The sequence below is a fragment of the Mytilus trossulus genome, unplaced genomic scaffold (genome assembly GCF_036588685.1).
Source record: "Mytilus trossulus isolate FHL-02 unplaced genomic scaffold, PNRI_Mtr1.1.1.hap1 h1tg000234l__unscaffolded, whole genome shotgun sequence".
NCBI lineage: Eukaryota > Metazoa > Mollusca > Bivalvia > Mytilida > Mytilidae > Mytilus > Mytilus trossulus.
Window position 1 is genome coordinate 489,419 of NW_026963315.1, and position 20,751 is coordinate 510,169.

The following is a 20,751-nucleotide window of genomic DNA, read 5'->3' on the forward strand; positions in this document are numbered from 1 at the left end:
TATACATATAGAAACCACAATTAACAGGGAAAGACAACTGATGATTCACATAAAAATGAATAAACTATGACCGATTTTCGTTACACTATTAAATAAAGTGTTCTGTCTGTTTTCTTTAGAATGTTTACTATTTAAGTGGGCATATCAGGTGCATATGTGGATAAAAATTATTTTTGAAAGTGAAAGAAGTGATTTGGCTGAAATGAAAGTAGGGTAGAAATTAGCCTTCGTCATTTATTCAAGATTCAAATGCTACAATTGACATGCTAATAGGGCTACACAAAGAAAAAACACTGATCTGGGACAAGCATATTTTATTATAATAATTATGGTCTAAAAGCAGCTAAATTTATTTCATATTTGAAGCGCTGCACATTTTTTAATGCGAAGAATAATTGTGGTCCGAGGCCTACATGTTAAGTGGAGTTATCTTTCTTTCATCTAGATATAGGAAGATGTGGTGTGAGTATGATCATACAAGAAGAGCTTGCATGTTATGTATATCTCTATGTAATGGATTAATACTACAATGGTTAAATATTTAGTCTTTGTTAAGTTGGCATAAAAACAAATAATGCAAAATGTTTCTTTGTTTCAAATAAAACAAATATATATATAATGCTGCCATGAGTTAACTTTAATCTTGTCCAGTAAGCTACTACAAGCTTTTAGTTACATTTTGTACCATGTCACCTCAAATATCGAAAATATTTATAAACACAGTTATTGACTCAGATTTTCTTTCTGCAATGAAATGTAGGGTTGGTTTCGTACAAACGTCAAATTCAAAGGAGTATATCTGGTCATAGATAAAATGGTTAAGGATGCTCGCATTTCATATTTTTGAATTTTTGTCTGATTTTCGTAACCTCCTTAAAATTATTTTGCATGTAACGGATGTGACATACTTTACACTATCAATTTTTGTTTCTTCATAAAATTGATTGTTCAAGGCCGTTAGTTTTCTCAATTGAATTGCTTTATATTTTCCATGCCTTTTATAGCAGACCATACAGTTTGAGTTGTTTTTCTTCTTCTCATTTTGAAGGCCGTCAGTGTCTATAAATGCTATAAATGCTAACATCAACTTCATTTGACATTTGATGGATAGTTGTCTCATTACCAATCATACCTGGTACATCTCCTTAATATACTTATATCGAAAAAAGATGATTATATACCAAAGATGCAGGTTAAACCATATCTTGCAGTGGCGGATCCAGAAATTTTCATAAATGGCCCCACTGACTGACATAAGAGGGGACCCGCTTCAGTCACACTTCAGTGATTCCCTATATAAGCAACCAAATGTTTTCCCAAAAGGGGGAACCAAGCCCCCTGCCCCCCCCCCCCCCCAAACCCTAATCCGCCTCTGTCTTGCATATTTATATATGTTAAAGTAATACAGAAACAACCTGACAAAAATCACAGAATACAAAATATTTAATCAACACGAATTCTTCCAAAAACCGGGGGAAAGTCAGGTTTGTCAGTTCTATAATACACTGAAGCACATACACTGACTTCTGAAAAAAAAACTGCCGATATACTGAAATATAATAACACTAACTAAGTTAACGTATATAAGTAATGAAACCTTCAGAGATAATAATTATAACATGTGCACTGAAGTATCCCATTCAAGGAGAAGTAAATATCAATCCAATGTCATATCACACAAAGTCATGTTAGATTGACATTCACCTATAGTTTTGGCTTAGTAAACATTTTCTGAAACTTCAAAACATGACCTAGTAAACCAAATCTAAATACGTTATCTTCGTACTTGACAATCAGATCGCGTTTTTGTGTAAATATAAAACCGTATGCTGCTGAACTAATTTTGCACATTAAACTGATTCAATTATTGTTTGGGATTCTAATGTTTTGTTTACTTATCTATACTTAATTATTACATACATGTGACAAAACGGTAAATATAAAAAAAAGAAGATGTTGTATGATTGCCAATGAGACAACTCTCCACAAGAGACCAAAGTGACACAGAAATTAACAACTATAGGTAGCCGTTCGACCTTTAACAATGAGAAAAGCCCTTTCCGCATAGTCAGCTATAAAAAGTAAAGACTCAATATGTAAACATATATACTTAGACATAAACGTATATACGATTACAGCAAGGCCCTTTATTTGGAAGAAGTAAAAAACACAATCGGCCTAAAATACCGACCCTGTGTCTATGCTTTGCCTACATGGATGACTACATTCTGTTCTTTCTGTTCAGTAAGCAAAGCACCAATCGAATCAAAATATATCCTCTGATTTCGAAATCTTCATATTTATATACGAGCACGTGAGTTGTGACAGATTTCAATTTTAATCAGATTGTCTAAACATTGACATAGGATGAGTATTTAAATCAATCAGCAACCAGAAAAGACCAAATAAAAAAAATAATTGAACATCAGTTCTTTAATAAGTATATAAAACATTACATAAATGTATAAAAATATAAAAGGTCATTTCAGAACGTTTTCCAAAAAAAATATATAAAATAAATGAAGAATGTTGCTGAGAACATCCATATCCCCTCTCAAGCTATTTTCCAATTTAAAAAGGGCTTAACTCTATCTTCTAGACCGGCAAAAGACTTTTTGTCTAAATTCAAACTTTGTTTGCAATTTCTGAGTCTCGGCTTTAAATTTGGACGAGAAAAATCTGTTTAAAAGTTTAAAGTGCAGAAACGAATATGGGACGGACGGAATGATGGACGGCCGGACGGTCAGTCAAGGGGAACGTTTCATGCCCCCGTTGACTACGGGGACATAAGAAATAATTAACAAATTACAACGCTTACATGTACTTATGCATCTCAGAAAAATAAAACATAAAAATAATACAATAAAACGGTAACGTTTGATATTTATTTAGTCTAAAGGTGTATGAATGAAAAGCTGTCTTATCACACATTTTGTGTGGGAATGGATAGCGGTACGAGAACATGGGAAAGAAGCTGGATTTAAGGTGTTCAAAATGGGATTCGGAGAATCAGGGAAAGGTGACCGATTTCCGTCTCATGCAAAAGAAATAGGGAAATAGGCGTTAGAGGGAGGGAAGTGAGTGTTGGGGTAGTGAAGTTGAAATAAGGGAGAAACTGTCTAACCCCTAAAATTTAATAACAAATGTACACAGCCGAATGCTTTATTAGACAGAGTCTCGTTTTAATACTTGAAGCTAATTGCATATACAAATATGTTATTAAACATGTTTTATATACAATAATTATGCATAGAAACTTCTGCTTCAGCATAGTAATTTCGAGCAGATTTTTATAATTTGCCAAAATGAAATATGTTTGAATATTGATCAAATGCAAATTCCACACATTGTCAGTTTCAGACTATGAGTTAAGTTATAAAGAATTTTTAGAAGTTGAAATATTTTCGAATAGTCTACGCATATAATCATATTGATTTGAAAATTTCGTCGCATAATTCATACAGATGAATACTTGTTTTAAACAATGCTTCAAATACTCAATAATGGAAGAGAGGATGTAAAACATTAAACAATGAACACATATGTGGGCTGCATAAATCCAACGTACAAATATAGTAAAGTGAATTAAAGCGAACACAAACAAAATAGAGATATTACGGAAGCGTATTAGGGACATAGAAAAAATAAAATTGGCTGTGAACTTTTTTTTCAAAGTCGAAATTTTGACATTTCAAATCTCAAAATTTTAACTTTTCTTATCTTAAAATTTTAACTTTCTAAAATCTTGAAATTTCAACCTTTTTCTAAACTCGATATTTCGACTTTTTCTAAACTCGAAATTTCGACTTCTTTTAAACTCAAAATTTCGACTTCTTTTAAACTCAAAATTTCGACTTTTTTAAAACTTAAAATTTCGACTTTTCCTCAGTATTTATACGTTTGCGATTACCACATTCACAGTCAGTTATATCAACGAGGTGGAGAGCCATTTACATCATAAACTTCATAATAAAAAAGAGAAGATGTGGTATGATTGCCAATAAGACAACTATCCACAAAAGATTCATAAGCATATTTTAATTATCTAAACCATTTTAAAGAGGTCATTTTAGATAGAAAATCTTGTTCTTGCCAAAGAATAAATAAAATATGTTTCACGTTCAAATACATATTTCAAGTCTGGACTTCAGATATGGGTATCAAGTAAGAAAGAAAGATGGCGGCAGGGGTAGGAGTCGTGAAATAGTGTGTAGAGACTAAAAGTATTATAAAGAAGTTATAAGTAGTGTGATAACACAATGATCAGTTATTTTGTGTGAAACATTGATTGAACTAATGATCCAACTATATTATGAAGAACTTTATCTGGTATGAATCATAATAAACGAAAAACAACAGATACTCCGTCCCCAAACAAACCAAACAAGATGGCCGACCTGAACGACTCAGGTTCAAAACAGTACTCTTTACCTCCAACACTAATGCAATCATGTACTAATCAATATTCAACACCGAACTTAAATGATACTCCGCTATCTAGTAACGTTATTTCCACATCTAGACAAATTCTTTATGGAGCAGACAATGGCTATGCATTCACCCCATATCACTTACAAGCCCCACATACAACACCAGCTCAGATGGGACATCAGACACCGTCAGTGCCAATCCCTATGATGCACCCTATATCAACTCCACCTCATCCTGATTTATTAGTGTTTATGCATGAAGTTAGAGAAAAATTGCAAAAACTTGACATTTTGGAAGATATACTATCAAGGCTAGTAGATATGGAAGAACATTGTAATAAGCTGGACAGTGAAATTTGTGGCATCAAAACTGATTTAAAAGCACAAACATCAAATATTGTGTCATTAGACAAGGGTCTTGGTGGTCTTCATTCAAAACTACAAGAAATAGAAACACAAAATATAACATTAACTGATGAAAATTATAAACTGCAGGAAAAAATCATTGATCAGCAAAAAAGGTCTATGAGAGACAATCTTATATTTAAAGGCATTTATGATGATCATGATCCAACAGAAAACACAGAAGAAAAAGTAAAAGACTTTATTAAAACAGAACTGGGACTTGAAAGTAAAGATATAAATTTTCATGTTGTGCACAGGCTTAGGCCCAGACAGGACAGAGGTCCACGCAATATACTTGCAAAGTTTGAAAGGAGAAAAGACAGAAATAGAGTTTTGGAAGCAGCAAAAAAAGAACTTAAACAAAAACCCCAATATTATGTTCATGAACAATTTCCAGTAGAAATAATAGAAAGGAGGCGTGAACTTATACCAATTCTGAAAGATGCTCGTGAAAAGGGACATGAAGCAGTATTGGTAGAGGATAAATTGTTTATCAATAAAAGGCGTTTCGATCCACGTCAATGTGTGCCTCAGATAAACCAACAACATCAACAAGGACCCCGACAACCACCATCTGATCAAGGACCTCAACAGCCACCATCTGACCAACACACTCCGATGTCTGTACCTGGGAACAACAACAGGACCATGCCGATGAATCCTATAGAGTCTATACCACCACAGGACACTAGGACAGGCGTACAAGAGGACAAAGGAAACGAAACAATTTTGTATTGAATCAAAATAAACACTTATCTGGACTGAATGTTTATTATCTTAATGTATGTGGTTTACAGTCTAAACTAAAATTTACTGAATTTTCAAACATCTTTCAAACATATGATGTATTAGTTTTTGTTGAAACTAAATTAGATGATTTAGATATAATTGATCTTCCTGATGGTTTTTCATATGTAACAAAGAATAGAAAGGGTGCAACTAAAAAGTCAGGTGGAATTGTAATTATATACAAAAATATTTTGAAACAGTTCATCAGTTTTATTGAAAGTGAAAGTCAATATGTACAGTGGTTTAAATTCCAAAAATGTCTACTAAACTGTGAAAAAGATGTTTTATTTGGTGCTGTTTATATACCACCGGAAAATTCTAAATATGCAAATAATGATGCATTTGAAGAAATTGAAATTGAATTATTGACATTTGCTGATAAATTTGATTCATATGTCTCTCTTATTGGAGATTTTAATGCAAAAACGGGAACACGAGATGATTTTATTGTTCCTGATGAGTCATTGATTGGTATTTTTGAGTTAGAAAGTGATGATGAAATTTTGTCATACATGTTAGATTATGAACAATTGAAGCTTCAAAACATACCGTTATCCCGAATGTCAGAGTGTCATTGCAATATTAATAATTATGGTCATAAACTGTTGGATATGTGTAAAAAACTTAATGTTTATATAGCTAACTCCAGACTTGGTTCTGATATAGGTATTGGACGTACTACATGTAAAGATATCAGTGTTATTGATTATTTGCTTTTATCATCTAAATTGTTCTCTTTAGTAAATGAATTTAAGATACTTGATTTTGTACCACTTTTTTCTGATGTTCACAATGCAATACACATTGTTTTTAAATCAGTATTACCACATGATGAAATTATACATGATACATCACAAAACTCAACTTCAATCAAGTGGAACGACAATAACAGAAACAAATTTGTAAATACATTTCACAATAGTCAAGATCAGCTGACCAATATAATGAATGACCTTGAAAACATACACACACGTGATACATGCACTCAACAAGACATAGACAACATCACCGGAGAAATAAATGAGCTTTTCCAAAATACTGCAAAGGCGACACTTTCAAAACCGCACTACAAATCACGAAAGAAACCGAACTCAAAACCCTGGTACACAAATAAATGTCTCACTTCGAGAAAAAAATTTCATAAAGCCAGAAAACGTTATAACATTCATAAAAATGAAGTAACACGCAAACAACTACTAGAGACAAGTAAATCATACAAGATGGTTACAAACCAAGCATACAAAAACTATCAATTTGACTTTGAACAAAAATTGAGAAATACGTCAAAAAAACAAGGGAAAGAGTTTTGGAAAATTTTGAATAAATTTGTTAAAAATAAAGATGAGAAATCTGAAATATCTGTAGAAACATTACATGATTATTTTAAATCCATGAATGAAAATAATGTACATGATGAAATTGATATAGATATTGATGTTAATAATTTACCACCAGATATAGACGAATTGTTAAATTCTCCAATAACAGTAGAAGAAATAAAATGTGCTGTAAAAAAATTAAAGAATAATAAATCTGCTGGATATGATAATATATTAAATGAATATAAATGCGTTCTATTTGAAAAAGAGAATATCTATTTTATTCTCTTTTTAGTGTGGTTTCAAATTCAGTAAACAAAAAGATTGTCAACGTTTATTGTAAAAAACATCTTTATTTGAAGAAGGCAAGGCAATTCAGTTGCTAAAAATTAGTGAACATTTATCCGGAATAACACCTGATGTTAACTTTATATTCATGCAGGAACAAAGAATGATGAAACTCCTTGCTATAACATACATTCAAATGTAAACATTGAAATTATTCCTCATCTATGCTCATAATGAATTAAAAAAAATGAAAATGGGGAAATATCCCCGAAATAAAAAGACCTTTAGACTGGGGAAATATCCCCACTTTTCCTCAAATATAATTGTAAGTTTAAGAAGTGTGTGCAAGTACTAATTGTAATTAACAGCATGAATAAAGTGGGGAAATATCCCCACATTAAATATGACTTTCAATATGGTGATAAAAGAATACGAAATGGGGAAATTTCCCCATTAAATTACAAGTAGTGGGAAACATCCATACAGGAAGACAACACATACGTGAACACTAAACAATATTGGGGAAATTTCCTTACATGAAAAAAATCTGTAACACAGGCTGTGTAATTGGTCATTTTCTATGTCGAAGAAATAAACAATATACATAGAATGGGGAAATGTCCCCATTATCTGTATTTATCCATTTCTACAGCATTTTGCAAAGATTTACTTTCCGTCTAAAAACGCCAATCTTGAATATAAAAATGACGAACATTTATCAGGTGAAGCATGGAAAAGCAGTGCGATTCTCAATGCACTTTTCGACTGAGTTTTTTTTTTATTGCAAACAAGTCAAGATAGTGAAAATACTGCTTTAAATTATTTTGCAGAGTTAGATAGCGGGCCTTAGATTTGAAGGTCATAATTAACACAAACTAATGTACATGTACAAGTCTTTAAATGACTTTGAAACAATCAAATACGAAATAAAAGATGAATCTTGGTGATTATGTTGGCTTCGCACTGTCCAGCGGTAAATAAATATGCATATTCAGGACAAGAACAAGTTAATGTAACATGAAAAATACCTTTACTTTTCACTTGAACCACACGCTGAGTCGGATTTTTAACAAGCTAATTCATAAAGGAGGAGTAAAAGATACCAGAGGGACATTCAAACTCATAAATCGAAAGTTAACTAACAACATGGCTACAAAAGAAAAGACAGACAATAGTGAAGAAAAAAGTCAAAGAAATTAAAACCTACAAGCTACACGAATCCCACCAAAAGCTGGGGGTGATCTCGGAAAGGGAAGAAAATACTGCTTCACATGTGAAAACCGTCATGTTGTTCATAAGATAACAGTCCACAGAAACGGACATAGCATTATCACTTCGAGCCAATCAATCCTTTAATCAAACTCTTTCATGCTGCGTGCTAAGCGGAGAAACAACAAATACAAATTATAAAATCTCTGTTTTCATCCAGCCGGGTTCCAACCTAGGACCTCTCGCACTCGGGGTGATCACGCTATCACGTATTCGTGAATCCATCAAATTAAAGGAAAGTAAACGAGATAGAAATCAATGTTTTTTCAAGAGAAAACATAACTACAAACTGTTTAGTGTCAGTACAGCACAGGTAGAAAATTTAAATTCTTGAAAATTACATAATAAAGCTTGCACATTATTTTGAATAAAACATAATTGTACTGTTGCTGTTGAAACCATATGTTGTTCAACTGGTAGGTAAAATAGCCACAACAAATATGATAACTCATGTATATAACAAATCAACTCAAAAAAGAAAATGATTTCTTTTAATTCCTGTATTATAGAATACAATATCTGTTTCTTTTGACATATATAGCCATATACATATGAGCTATATATGGTGCGTCTAGTTGTCATGTTCTTCGTATTTCCTAAAAATAAAAAAATGTTGTTGGTTGATGATCAAAGAAAAAACAAATAAATATTATAAAGTAGCCGATTCCATGTTGAGTTTGCTAATAAAACGTCAAGATGTTTTGCTCAAATGAAAAATATTTGATTTGAAATGAAGAAAAATATTTAGTTTTCACAGTAATATGAGCAGGCAAAGACAACGCGTTTGACTTACTTATTAAAAATACTTTGAAATCAGTTCAACTAAAACAATTCTATAAGCAATATACTATATGCCCCCCCCCCCCCCAACCCCTATGAATATTTTGAATATTCAAACAAACTAAAATATGTCCATTTTTTTTTTGTAATAACAAACAGTGTTAATGATTGCCATCGGTAACGGCATTGAACAAAATCGTCATTGCTCCTCCAAATGACACTGTAACAATAACTGTACAATAGCGTACCTTTTTTGACTTTCTTCTGCTTTTTCAATTCAGATCTGGTTTTGTCTTGTTCACTTTGTTTTCTTTTTCTTTTCTGTGTTATCTGAATCTATGATCATAGAAAAATACTAATGTTCTACTAGTATATAAGGTGTAAACAGATCAATGTCAAAGTTATTATTGTATACGAGAAATCATTTTTTTTTTGTTAATATTAATTATCCATTAATAAAGGCATCAGTAGTATACCGCTGTTCAAAACTCATAAATCCATGGACAAAACACAAAATCGGGATAAAAAACTAAAACTGAGGGAAACGCATTACACATAAGAGGAGAACAACGACATAACACCGAAACGTAACACACACAGAAACGGACCAAGCATCAGACAAAACACCACGAGAATACCAAATATAACATGAAAACCAAATGAATTTGGGATAGACAAGTACCGTGCCACGTCTTATCTCAATATCTCAAAAATAAGAGAAAACACAAACGACTCAACGTTAAAATGCAACACATACATAAACGAACAATAATATAACAATGGCCATCTTCCTGACTTGGTACAGGACACTTTTAAAGGGGAATAAAAGTGGTGGGTTGAACCTGGTTTTGTGGCATGCCAAACCTCGCACTTTAATGACATAGTTAAATATAACATTGAGATGACAACATAATATTACAGGACTACAATACAAATAAATAGGAGAACATATTAGACAAAGAAAAACATGATTAATAGATAACAAAAAGCATCAGGTTTTATTTGACTTGAAGTGTATATTTCTGAATGTTTTATTACTAAATTTAGAAATTATGACGAAACTAGGGTTTACACTTCTCCAGGCAAAAAGAATAAATGAACAACAAAATGATCCAGCGTTAGCCTTTCGAAAAGGCTATTCGACTCTTAGCTGATGAAAATGGAAAGTGCTCTCGCTTTGTAGATTAGTTTATTTACTAGAATAGCCACGTGCATCGATCAACAAATTTTACAACACACGAGAGGTCACACGCTATGAAGTAGTATCGTTTAATCCAGAAGATTCGACTATTTATAGATAAAGGTTACCGGTGTAAAATCTAATTGCTAAAATAGAGAGGACAAATCCGATACTCTACGGGATTGAAGGACATTTACTTGGTTTGGATTGTCCTAACCAATCAATAAACTTTGATTATGAATCACGTCTCGTAATATCTTCAAATCAGGTAACAATAAAAATTCACGCCCTAACTGTCCATCGTTCAATTCTTTATCTAGGAGTCGAGAATAACAAATATATCAACAAACGCCAAACACTGAATTAAATATGTTAGCGGGATCCGCTCTCTAACTTGGGACAGTGGACAGTGGTGTAACAGTACAACACAGGGAACGAACTATAATAACAATCAGGCTTAACTTATCAGATGGATACAAGTAGAAAAACATTAAACAAAAACACAGAGTTAAAGTGGCTGAGTACTTGTACATTCCGACAACAAAAAGACACTAAGAACGGATCTGAGAGTAACTCTTTATCGCTCTAAGTCTGTATATCATTGTATTCTACTCAAGTACTGAAAAAAAGTACTTAAATATTAGAATAATTCTAAAGTAAAGAAATAGTACAAAATATTAAAGTAAATTTCCAGTACTACAGATTCAAAGTAAAGAAAAAGTACATATGCAAAAGTTGCTGTGTAAGTCAGGAATCTGATGTACAGTAGTTGTCGTTTGTTTATGTAATTTATACGTGTTTCTCGTTTCTCGTTTTTTTTATATAGACAACGTAGGTTTTCCCGTTTGAATGGTTTTACACTATATAAAAAAGAAGATGTGGTATGATTGGCAATGAGACAACTATCCACAAAAGACCATTTTGGGGCCCTTTATAGCTTGTTGTTCTGTGTGAGCCGAGGCTTCGTCTTGAAGACCGTACATTGACCTATTATGGTTTACCTTTATTTTATTTTTAAATTGTTGTTTGGATTGAGAGTTGTCTCATTGGCACTCACACCACATTTTTCTATATCTATATAGCATGTATAGTATATATTTGACATTTACACTCTGTAAGGTAAAATATCTTTGTGATTTTAATCAGCATCGGCTCAGTAAAAGGTCTAATACGAGTTGCATTTACATTCTTTTTAGATTTATCTGTAAAACTCACGCAACTCTATTTTTCTCTCGCGAAAATGTAATGTCCGTTAATTTCTAATTCCGTACAAACGTAACACACCCAAACATGCATATTCGATTAGCAATAATCAAGAATTATAATCATATAGATCATTGCGGCAATTTGAGCTTTATTCTAAACCTATTTTCCTAAAGATATATATTAATTGTGAGTTCTATAACACACCAGAAACTATTTTAGGATTTTTCAATGTTTCTGTTGTTCTTATCGGTTAGTTCAAACATAAAAAAAACAAGAATGTGTCCAAAGTACACGGATGCCCCACTGGCACTATTATTTTCCATGTTCCATGGACCGTGAAATTGGGTCAAAAATTTAATTTGGCTTTAGAATTAAAAAGGTCATAATCATAAGCATCAAGTGTACTAAGTTTCAAGTGGATTAGACTTCATCTTCATCAAAAACAACCTTGACCCAAAACTTTAACCTGAAACTCACACTTTCATTTTCTATGTTCAGTGGACCGTAAAATTGGGGTCAAAAGTCTAATTTGGCTTTAAAATTAGAAAGATCATATCATAAGCAACAATTGTACTAATGTGCGGGAATTTCTCGCTACATTGAAGACCTGTTGGTGACCTTCTGCTGTTGTTTTTTTCTACGGTCGGGTTGTTGTCTCTTTGACACATTCTCCATTTCCATTCTCAATTTTAAGTTTCAAGTTGATTGGACAGCTTCATCAAAAACTACCTTGACCAAAAACTTTAACCTGCGGACGAACGAACAGAACGAACGAACGAAAGAACGAATGGACGGACGGGCGAACGAACGGAGCCACAGACCAGAAAACATAATGCCCCTCTACTATCGTAGGTGGGGCATAAATATATATTCAATAAATAAAAAGTAAATAAACAGTATCTATATAAGTAAACAAATCATGCGACACATATGACATTAAGCTTCAATCTATAATGCGGTCAGTCAAGTTTACCTCACAACATCCTTTTAAGATCTTCTAACACATTGGATAGTTTAAACATCAAATTAGAATCTCCATGTAGGAAACACATTTTAATAAACTCTTTAATTCATAAAATTGATATCGTTTTTAATAATGACTGAACTTTTATCAATATTGATTGAAATATGTCCGTGCAAACTCGATGAACTCACAATTAAAGAATTTCAAAATTAATGGCTACCTTCGTATACCTCAATTTGTATGTAACTTAGATAATAATACCTGTCAATTACATCCAATCTTGAGATTGGTACTGGTCTTGGAAAAAATATTTTAACAATTCGTGTAGACATTGATAATATTCCTTTTTTTAAATGACCGCAAATAAGAATATGAACCACTTCTCTTTTTTAATTGGAAAAGTCATTCCCGACTACTTTAATATAAACTTTGAAAGATCAAATTAAAGTTAAACATGCTTACCTCTTCTCCATCCATATTGTCATTTTCTTGGAATTGATTGTCTTAGCTTGGTGCTGTTGCTAGTTTTACGCAAACCATCATAATTAAGAATAATTTGAAATGAAAAATTTCAAAATAACACTTTTGATTGAACAATACTCTCATGTTAAGAAAGAAAACGCGCGTTTTCTGGCTCCAATGTTTCCTACTAGGGTGTGCGATTTATCACATTGATTTACTTCACAGTTCAAACGAACAGACTTGAAAGGATATCGTGTTACATTTAACAAATTATCTTTACCGTTGGAATTCCATCTAATTAGACTTTAACCATGCAGAGATCCTGGACATTAATATCTGATAACTGATATTTACATAACAGCGTATTTACTTTCAGGTCTGTAAATGTTACGTTATTTCTTGTCTGTTAGGATTTGAAGTTCTTTCGGATTTAAGCATGCCACATGTTTCATTCAAAATTAACGGAAACAATTAAATTTTGGTCAAACAAAGAATGTAATATATGCCGATTAAACAACATGAAATTACTTTTTTTCAAATGAGATGTTAAAAATAACAAACAATTTTTAACAAGACTGTATAAAATTTCCCTATGCAAAAAAAATCATTATATATGTACTATTCTTTTGCGTCTGAGGCTTTGCGCTGTTTTCTCCTCGAGGGGGTGACACTTACTATATAATTAGTGGTATAGATGAGCCGCTGTAATAGGTCACTTTTACATGCTCTATGATATATGAAAAGGGTGAGAAATTCAGATTCAATGATCACTTGCTTGATAATATCATAAGTATCTGAAGTTAATCAGATGGCCGTATTTATTTTTGATGCGGTTAAACCACAGTCGTAAATGCATCAGTTATTTGTCAAACCAATTAAACTCTATTTATTCTGATGTGGATTTTCCACTGATGCCAGTTATAGATGCAATAAATCCAACCATTTTGACATTTGCACACAGATATTAACAATTATAGGTTACCATACGACCTTCAACAACGAGCAAAGCCCATACCGCATACTCATTCGCCACACATAAACCAACAACAACCACTGAATTACAGGCTCCTTACTTGAATGTTCATAACATACTAAATGTAATACTATGTTCATATTGAAATTGATAGAAAACAAAAAAATGGGAATATTGGAAATAAAGGAGGAGGGTTACAGTGGCGGATCCAGAAATTTTCATAAGTGGGGGCCCATTGACTGACCTGTAAAAACACAAAAACTTACATATTTAGCATTTATTTTCGATTTGTAATCCCTTGAGGCCCGCGTAGTAATATCAAAATAACACATTACGCTGAAGATGGATTCGCAAAAAAAGAATCTCGAATGGTCAATAATAATACATCGCTCAAGGTGAATAAATATCTATTTTAACATAACAACTAATTTCAACAGTAAAAATTAAAAACAAAACATTGTCCAATTTGAAACAGAAGTGTACGAGTTGTCCTACGCTTCAGACTTTACTTTCACTAAACATGCATGCTGGAATTGACATGGCTGATTTTGTAACACAATCATACACATTCAAGTTTTGAAATCGACAATTGTCATCGCCATTGGAATGCAAGTGGATAACACATTCTGAGGTCACACAGGTTCAAACAATACTCAGTCCGGCAGTGGGCGGAGCCTAGAAGCGATATCTGTATAGTATACAGATACAGCATAGCGATATCTGTAGGGCTGTATCTGTATAGTAGGACACCCAATTGCAGGATAAAAAGTCGACCACTGGATTTGTTACATCCCGATCGCTTGAGCTGAAATGTTTTAAAAGATGTGGACTTTTGATCTTCAGCGCTCGACTTTAAATCTTTGAATCTGTACGAACTCTTTTCACTAAAAATCTTAAGTATTACATGCATCTTACATGTATATTCCTTAACAATTCAACTAAACTTTTTTGTCGTAAGATTAATTCTACACTTAATTATTGTCCAGTGACAATTAGTTCGTGCATAATCAGGCCGTAATATAGTCCGAGATTACTCAGACGTCCAACGGCTGTTTTGCCAGACAAGCTGGGACCTAATCTCGGACTAGCCGTAATATTAATAATATTAGTATATAAGCTGTCACAGAAAACAGAGGAAATCCTCGCTTTTTTTATATTGTGACCAAAGTTGAAATCAATTCCCAAAGCTTGAAAGTAAATTCATCATTTTATATGGAAAATATTGGAATACTTGAAATAATTACTTTATTGACTGAATTTTGTGTGACGAGCTTATTATTCTTAATCGATATTCATTATGATGTGTGCTTTACGTTTTGGTTTTTGTCTTGTATACTGATTTTCGATTTATGTGTCTCTGGTATAGAAAAACTACGTGTGCGTTAGAATGGTGTACTCGATTGAAACTTAATTGGAAAACGAGGAGAAAATTTATGGTCACTCTTATTTATATATTTAATGCATCAATATTGAGTGAAGAAATAGAAAACAATGAACTAAATATGCAATCTATTTTATTATTTTGCCCGAGTGATTGTACAGAAAGGCTCCGAGCGAGAATACAGCCGGCGAGCGAGTGATTGTACAGTCAGTAATATCAACCAACATCAAGAAAATTGATTTATTTAATTTTCCACTGAAACAATCGTTATAGAACTTTCAGAATGGTTAGACTATATATCACCAAAGGCTTAATTGTAAAAATTGGTGTAGTTATGAATATCCTTTTGAATTATTTTTTTTTTAATCTCCAGCGCATTATTGGGATAAAAATTAAACACCATGTTTAAAGTTGATAAGGGAGTTTTTTTTTTTGTTTGTTTTCATATCGACGGGTTGTCTGTTTACTTTTTATTGATAAATTTTGGAACAAGTCTACATATCATATTATATGAACAAGAGGCTGTCACAAAGACAGCAAACCGGATTTATTAACAATTATTTGTGTCCTGGCAATATCAAAAGAACCATTACTGGTGAATGGTGAAAGTGAAAATCGTCCATATCAAATTTGACCTCCATTTTGTCATCAGTATCAGCATATTAAAATTTGAAAAGCTTAGATTGAATGGTTCATGAGTAAATGCAATAAAGTGAATGGAAACGCCATTTTATGATCTTTCATGAACCATAAATACTGAACGGTAAAAGTCAAAATCAGAGACACATAAATCGAAGTTTATTTTATGTTTTCTCCATTAATAAACAAACAAATTCCAAAATGTACATTCTTTTATCTTGTGTTTGTATTTGTCAGCTAGTTGGTTAATAATAATATAGATCTTACGTGTGTGACCGTGCTCAATTCTGTGAATGTAAATGATAAGGACGTCTCGATTACTACTTACTTTGGAGTCAATTCAATAATTTATAGGAACACTACAACTGATGATATTAATATAGATATATAAAGAAGTTTATCAGGTCAATGTATATATTTATAAATATCCTATTGGCTATCAAATATAATCTGAGTTTTTATTTAAAGATATTTGATTTGTAAATTTTCGTTTTCTATACACATTTGTACTAAAAGCGAGGTTTCTCATGAATACTGTAGCCAAAATCATTACTCTGCTCCCAGGCGACATTACAGAACTGCTCCAAGTGATAATACAGTCGAAAGTTGTTTACCAACGAGCGACCGTACAGTGAAAAATATTTAGTGACTTCTGTTTTCAAAGATTTAGAACTATTTTCTAGTGTAAACATGGTGAAGTTGTATATGATGGAAAAATATATAATAATTCTTATTACACAACTTAAAATTTTGTTAAAAAAACCTTATAAAGTCAGATTTTCAGCTGAATGAAGACAATCAATTGCATAATTTGGGTCGGAGCTCTTACTTTTATTCCATTTTTTTCCCTGTTTTCTTGCCTCTAGAATATTTTCTGACCCCTGGAATGTTTGAATATTATTGACAGATGCAATACTTTTCTCATATGCATTAAAAGTAAGCCCAGAGATAGTAATTATATAAAACACTTAATTTCTCCGTAGCTGAAAATGCTCTCGAATGTCGGAGCCCCGCTTGACAGTCTCCCGAATGACCAAAACATTAAAACACCGTACAGTTCCGTTCCCACACTGTGAAATTTAATGCCGCAAAATCTATATAGGTGTGTCTCATAAGTTAATAAACTTATAATCATGTAGGGTTTACATGCCTACGTCATACTGTGTTAATTTTGGTCTTTATAAAATTTGTCCTGAATGTTACATTTGTTGTTTTTGTTGTATTCACAACTTACATTTGTAGAAACACTCAGTTCTGTGTATACTGATGGGTATACCTGGTGTCTTTTTTTTTGTTATTGTGGATGAACAAATATAGCTTGCCATGGCGCGTCCGGTTTATGTTTTCGTTAGAGGTTTATGTTTTCGTTAGAGGTTTATGTTTTCGGAGATTGAAATAGACAAGTGAAACTGCGAGCTACTGCTCACTGATGATACCCCCGCCGCAAGTGGATAATATAAATAGTGTAAAAATATGAAAGTGTTCGGTAAACAGGAAGTTGTCGAGTGATGAATCTGAAAACGCATCACACGGTATAGCTGACTTATATAAATCTTGAAACCAAATTTCAGAAATCCTTGTATTGTAGTTCCTGAGAAAAGTGTGACGAAAATTTTCAACTTGGCTATCATGTGTAAAATCATACAAGTGTTCGGTAAACAGGAAGTTGTCAAGTGATCAATCTGAAAACGCATCACACGGTATAGCTGACTTAGATAAACCCTGAAACCAAATTTCAGAAATCCTTGTATTGTAGTTCCTGAGAAAAATGCGACGAAAAATATTCATGGGACGGACTGAATGACGGACGGACGGACGTACGGACAGACAGAGGCAAAACAGTATACCCCACCTTTTTTTAAAGCGGAGGTATTAAAAAAAAGGGGGCATGATCATATAATAAATCTGATTTAATCAGAAAAAAGGCCAAACAAACACAAAGGAAATTCCTTTAGTATTGGCAACGAAATTTAATCCATGAATTCATAAATTAAAACAATGCATTAGTTAACATTGGGATCTACTAAAACAGGATGCAGTTTGCAACGAAATATTTTCACGCAAACCAATGCAATAATAGCTTATAAAAAGCATAGAAATATTGCAGATCTATTGACAACGACAAAAATCAAAATAAATTGATATAGGTAAATCCGTGATGATGACGGGCCTATAATGCTTAAACCCTTTCATAAATGTTATACATTTATCAGTAGCATATTATACAAAAATCGTCGAAACATTAAATTAATGTCGGATTGATTTGAAGCAATTGCAAGTCTAGTAATACTAGCATCATGTGATCAATATTTTTAAATATAATTACAATAAAATACTTATAGTATGTATACGCGGAGTCTTCCGAATAAGATTGATTGCTATCGGGATTCGGACTGATGTTGGAATACGTGGATTTAAGGTGTCACTTTTATACAAAGGCCTTATGGCTGCATACATCTACTTCATTTGGACTATGATTGGTATTTTATAGCTTGGCACTCTGTTTGGATAGCGCTGTATTTTCTAGATACCCTTTGTCGTTGTTTAACTCACAAATATCTCATATCACCATGATCTCCTTTAACTCACAAGTTTTTCAAAAGAAATATTAAAGTTTATATATCCACAAATAAACACATGAAATGTGCTGATGAATCTTTATCCACTTAGTTTTTCACAGACGTGCTGATAATCATTCAAATGTCTTGTTGTGTCGTTGGGTTTTTGTCTCAATGACGTTAACATCGGATCTATCTCCTTTCATTGGTACGGTTAAACACCACATTCACGGTCAATCGTGCCACTTAATATATTAAATAATATACTCTTGAAACCAAAATCCAGGTCAATATCAACCATTGTCAACAAGATAAATCGAACATAAAAGACAGATTTATTTTTTAAACTTTGGTCAAACTGATGAACATTGGTTGCTTCATATACGGTATCCTGTTACGGAGTGGCTGAGGCCCCATGTCACGTAAAATAGTATATAAAATGTTCATGCTACTGGTATATCAACTTGAACACAATGGAAACATAGGTACAATGTATACAACTGTAAAAACATTTTTTCTACAATTATGTAAAGCCTGCTTCATTTTGTCGCGGAACAGAGATTTGACATTCATTCATTCCGTCGTAGATGTCAGTAATATTTAAGTGCAGTCTATTGTAAAAAAGTTGGACATCGATAAATTTGTCAAACCGTCATTTTACGATCACAAGACAATATTCAGAGAACATGTTTGGAAATATTTCTTTTTTTCATAAACTAGTTTTACTTCTAAAGGGACTTAATATGTCTTAATTAATGGCGTTCATTATCACTGGACTAGCTAGTATATATTTGTTTAGGGGCCAGCTGAAGGACGCCTCTGGGTGCAGAAATTTCTCGCTACATTGAAGACCTGTTGGTGACCTTCTGCTGTTGTTTTTTATTTGGTCGGGTTGTTGTCTCTTTGACACATTCCCCATTTCCATCCTCAATTTTAATTAACATTATGATACATTTTGAGATTAACGTTTTAAGACTTCCATAAACTTTAAATACGGACTGATTGATTGTTGGTTTCATAACGTTCAGTGGCAAATATTAAAATTGAGAATGGAATTCGGGAATGTGCCAAACAGACAATAATCCGACAAGAGAGCAGGCATGATCAGGACGAGAAAAAATTACAATACAAGCACTATATGTCGGTCCTTAAATACAGATTCTTATCGGACGTGGCTGTGTACTTATACATCCGGCACAGTCAAATAGACAAACCACTTTAATAAGAGTTTTACTGTCGGTCGAAAAAAAACCAAAGTGACCATATTTCTATTCTTAGTTTAATATGATCGTAAGTTATGATGAAAACAATATCTGAATCTAAGATTAAAATTTCAGAAATTTTATGACTTGGGCTATTTTTTTTATAATTTTGGTTTTTTTTTTTGGAGGGGGACTTCAAGGTTTAATTGATAGGTGGTGCAGCTATTATTTATAAATGTTAAAATTAAAAGACATTTTTCTTTTGTTGAAACTCACTTAACAGACCTACTTCATTGTTTCCAATTAAATTAGTTATCGGTATATTATTTGTCTGTTTGTGGTTTTCTTTTTTAGCCATGGCGTTATCGGTTTAAATTCGAACTATGAGTTTGACTGTGACAGTCCCTCTTATAAATATCAACTTCTGCTAGTGTCATTCCTTTTCAAAATTCAATTACTGACTAATTTGTATATCCATCCAAGTAATTAAAGTGTGATTATTTTATTTTACAAGGTATAAGGTTAAATTTCCTACTTTGGAAAAATACAGTGAATAATGTTTTTCAAAAGGTTTTAATCATCACAAAAGCATTGAAAATAAATATTCAAATTTCAATGGTTTTAAATATGAAGTGATTTAATTTGAATGCATTAATTTTATTTTTCTTCTCAAATATAAAAGTATGATTTTGTAATTTATTGTATTATTTTTAGTTAGATTATGATCAATGCTAATATGCTTGTATTATTAATGTCCTTCGGAACATACATATCTTAATCTGTGTATTTAGGTGATTTTATCAGTAGTCGTCCAGACGTAAAGTTCTAATATATCTAACAACATAATCATTTAATTGTTAGTATATATAATCAATTGCAGAGTTCAAAGCTGAACTACAGACAAAA